The sequence below is a fragment of the Camelina sativa genome, chromosome 4 (assembly GCF_000633955.1).
Source record: "Camelina sativa cultivar DH55 chromosome 4, Cs, whole genome shotgun sequence".
Lineage (NCBI taxonomy): Eukaryota > Viridiplantae > Streptophyta > Magnoliopsida > Brassicales > Brassicaceae > Camelina > Camelina sativa.
Window position 1 is genome coordinate 13,761,020 of NC_025688.1, and position 4,850 is coordinate 13,765,869.

General features: G+C 36.5%; 1 pseudogene; it reads right to left on the bottom strand.

Moving 5' to 3' along the window:
* The window catches only part of LOC104780476, an 8,992-nt pseudogene extending 4,349 nt beyond the window's left edge, over positions 1 to 4,643 (bottom strand).

Consider the following 4,850-nt stretch of genomic DNA (forward strand, 5'->3'; position numbering starts at 1 on the left):
GACCCGAAGTTGGCAAAAAGTGATGGCACCCTATTGTACTCCAAAAATGTATTCCGAGCTCTATATGTGGATATACTTGTTTGGTTACAAATATCCTAAGACAATTTTTAATATATATCTGTTTATAAAAATTCAAATCATATTATATGCTGAAAAAAATCTAAAATTTTATTAACTTTATGTACTGAATAGTAATTAAAATAATTAAATATAAGATTAAATAAAAATGAAAGGAGAATTATATTTTAATCTAACATATTTATTTAAATTAGATAGATATATTTTAGGAAATTAATATTATCAAATAAGGAAATGATTGTGTTTGGTTATAAGGAATGTAGAGAATTTAGTTGAGACTTGTTTGGATACAAAGATAAGAGAGGATGACACAAAAATGTAGTTCAAAAATGTTAAGATAGATAAAGAAATTGGCATATAAGTGTCAATTCAATTTCCAAAAATTTACACAATGATGACTTACAATCAGTCTCATACTAAATTATGATATGTGTATATATAGTTCGAGTCCAGAAATTAATTTGATCCGGGACAATAATATTGCACCTTAAGTAAAAAAATTAAAGATCATATTTTTCTAAAAACTTAATAAAACAGAAGTGTTTATACTGTTACCAAAAAAAAAAAAAAAATTGGGGTTTGTGTATGTAAGAAATGGAGTTTATAATTTTAGGGCTGTGCTTAGTTATGTACTTATGTTTTATCCATGATTATGTTTCTGTCTTTAACTAAGTGCCTACTAACGCCTTACGGGGTCAGAGCACTTGCAGCCTATTTTTTCTCAAGTTTTATTTAAGGGCAGAGGCTATCATATTACTTTGATTTGATGTTTTCTTATAATGATGCAACAATGACAAGACAAAAATATTTTGTTTTCTAGTGAACAAGTATGTAAAAAAGATGGAATCATGGACTTGATATATGAAATCAACAAAATTTATCTCTTGGAGTACACAGCTTGTAAGCAGGATGGGAAGGCTTACCGTAGGAAAGCAAAGACACCGCAATGCACATAGATCTTTCGACTCATTGATATATAGTGTTTTTATCAGTTTTGAGTATTTGTTTTCTCTTTTATATATTTTATTTAGTCAAAACATGTTTTTGGAGTTTTTATTTCTTTATCGAGTTTTTATGGATTGTAAGATACTTTAAAGAAAAATGAGTAATTGTGAATAAAAACAAGCATATGATATGATATGATATGGATGTTGGTTGTTGAACAAGAAAACAAGTATATGAGAGACCCACATCGCTAAGCAACGAAGTCTAAACTGGCAAGTTCACGTAAAAACCCGCCTATTTGAGAGATCCATCGAGATAAGTAAAAGCGTCTAAACCAGCATGTATATGTACAAACTTGTCTGTCTAAGAAACCCGCCAGTCTGATATACGAATGACTGCGATAATGCCCTAAGCAGGCTAACTTTTTACCTCATTTCGAGACACTATAAATACATTTTCTTATTTTCTTAAAAACCTAAGTTGGAATTTAGATTCATTCTACGCTTTATTTTCTAGCTAGTTTTCATCTCTTTTCACTATAAGCAACCTTGGGATAAGAATCCATCCTCTTTGACAAATTAGAGAAGATTTCTAAATCCTTTTACTTTATTATCAATTCGATCATGATTTCTTTCATATATTTTGTGTTATTTTCTGCAACATGAGTGAGTAGTTTCCTTATTGGGTTTTAGGGTTCCAATTAGGAGATTCAGTGAATTGATGTTTTAATTGTTGTTTAGAGTTCTCAACCATATGTTCTTTGATTCACATGATCTTAATGATAAAGTAGGATTGATCACCTTGTTTTAAACTCTAGATTTTTCTGTGCATCAAAAGTGTTCGATAGTGTGACGCCAGATATATCATAATTTTTAGGTGTTTTTAGTCATGATATAAGTCTTATTTATAGAGTCTTTTTGGTATTTTTAAAGTCTTTTGAGTCTTTATAGGATTTAGCATGGATGGGAGCTAAATATGAAGATTTGGAGCTTAATCAAGCATTGAGGATGAGCTACGAAGTTGAGAGGCGAATTCAGAAGTCTGCATCGATCGATGCAGTGTCCACAAGACAAATAAGAAGTTTTCCCACAAGTTTTGAAGATTTACAAAGCTGCCCCAAAGTTTCCATATTTGCATCATTAGCACCTGGACGTGTTTTTGGAATATTTATATGATTTTTATGATCATTGTTTAGACCTAAGCTTTATTTTTCCCTGCAAATTTTGAGTGAAAACCCTGAGAGATTTTTAAAGAGTTTTTGGAGAGAAGAATCAAGACTCCTTCAGAGAAGATTCATCACTCCTTTTCTTCTACCTTTAATCTCTTAATGCTAACTATTTTATTCATGATTTGTGTTCTTACAATTATGTCTGAGTAGATCTGCTTGTTGGGTTTTGGGTTTTTCATTAGGGATTTCATGGATTGTTAGATTGATTAATTGTTTGGATTCATTATCTTTCTTGTTCTTCACCATAGGTTGTTCTTAATGCTAGATCTTTGATTAGTCATATGGATTTTGATCTTAGGATTATTAATTAATATGAGAATATAATTGATTTTCCTGACAAAAACCTTTGGTGAGAAAAATTACTTCTTGCAAAGAGATTTGATTTAGTAATTTTGTGAACTTATCTAAACTTGATTTTATTGCTGGTTTTTAACTTGAATTTTGCAAAGAGATTTGGATTTTCGGATTTTATAAACTTAGATAATATTTGCAGTGAGAACTGATTTATTTTACAATTGTGTTTAGAGTTCAAGGACGGTGCTTAATTATTGAATCCTGCTTGCTTAATTAATTGATCCAATTTTCCATGATTTCCTGAGAATTTCCCTAGGCATAGCGTTTCATCCATCTGAATTTACCTCTCTTTTATTTTCTGTTTTTGCATTGCTATTTAAATTATAATTTTGGTTTAGCATAATTAAAAGATTAATAAATCTATTGTGTGATCTAGAGTCTCTGTGGATTCGATCCCTAAGTACTACAATTGATCTCTTAATTTGAGAGAGTAGCTCTAGGGTAAATTTGAGCATATCAAATTTTGGCGCCGTTGCCGGGGATCGAACTCGGGTCACCCGCGTGACACGCTTTTGTTTCTTTTCTCTTGTGTGCTTCAGGTACATGCCTAAGCCTAGCACCAGGAAAAATCCTACTGGTCCAGTTGTGAAGCTTACAAATCAAGAGTTAGGACAACTAGAGCGTGAAAACACAAAAGCAGCCAAATCAGTGAAGATGGTCAAAACACTCATATTGAGACCTGATGAGGCTGAAGTTTTGAGGGATCAAGAGGGTCATGTGTACAACGAGCAAGGCCAGAAACTTGATGCTGAAGGACGAGTTATTCAGGAAGAACTTATCGTGGTTGAGGATGATGCATGTGGCGTCAAGCGACGCAACGATGGCATCGATCGACGCAACCAAGACGGCATCGACCGACGCAACATTGGCGTCAAACGACGCAATGCCAGAAACGGTGCGAATGGTGCAGATTTGGAAGGTCACAACCAACAGAACCATTAGGCTAGACGGGACAACAATGGAGAGCTTGTCAGGACCAGACTTGTTCTATGAGAACCGCTCCACAATTGTCCCTCCTCCATTTCCCAGGAATGATTTTGAGCTTAAGCCTGCATACTTTGCTCTTGTTGGACAAAGCCCTTTCCAGAATCTGCCACATGAGAAGCCCTTAGACCACATTGAGCACTTTGAGGATATAGTCACCAGCATCAAGGCTAATGGAGCCACAGAGGACTATCTCTACTGCAAGCTCTTCCCCTATTCTCTTGTTGGGGAAGCTTCTCATTGGCTAAGGCAACTTAAACCAGGATCTCTGAAGACCTGGAATGACATCAAGGTGGCATTTTGAACTACTTCTATGATGATGCGATGTCTGATGAGCTGAGGATTAAGCTCTCCACCTTTAGACAAGGACCTGCTGAATCTTACAAAGCTGCTTGGGTGAGGTTCAAAGTATATCAGAGAGACTGTCCGCATCATGGTTTCTCAGAGGTGCAGTTGATTAGCATCTTTTTTAGCAGTATTGACTGGAGGTATCAGATGGCTTTGGATGCTGCTAGCGATAGGAATTTCAAGACAAGGTATCCAGATGAAGCTGAACAATTGATTGAAAGGCTAGCATCAAGCAACAGTATCAAGAATGCAGATGTAGTGACCCTCACTAAGGGCAGAAATCCCAAAATAAAAGTTCGGAGAAATGGCCTGGATAAGACTTAGGGAGGAAGAGGAAGAAAAACAAAGAAGAAAGGCCGAAGAAAAATACGCGAGTTGGAGAATGGCCAAGCCAAGACCAAAGTGGCTGGATGTACGATCGAGACCTTAAGACTGATCGGGAGTTGGCGGTTTATGCGGAAAACTGCGTATGCGGAAGAGACGGTCTAGTACAAAGAACGACAGTACGGTCCGAGAAGTGCTGGAGGGAAGGACCTAAGGGAGATGGACCAAGAGTTGTCCGAGAAAAGATTGAGAGAGTACGGAGGAACCGAACGCAGTCCAGACCAAGACCGACCCATGGCCGAGAGATGTCCGAACGATACCATACGTGCCGTACGGTCGGACAGGACGATTTTTCCGCAGGAAGAGGAGATAGTGACGGCATAATCATTGTGTTCTTATGAGTTGGGCCAATAAAATTTCATGCAAGGAAGAGTGCATTTCACACGCCACATGCAAGCTCATGTGCGCCAAGTGGCGGGCGATTGGCTTACACGCGCCACATGCAAGCTCATGCTTGCCATTTGTCAAATAGCACTAAGGGAAGAGAGGGGGTGTGCTCGACCTATAAAAATAACCCTTGAGATCATTT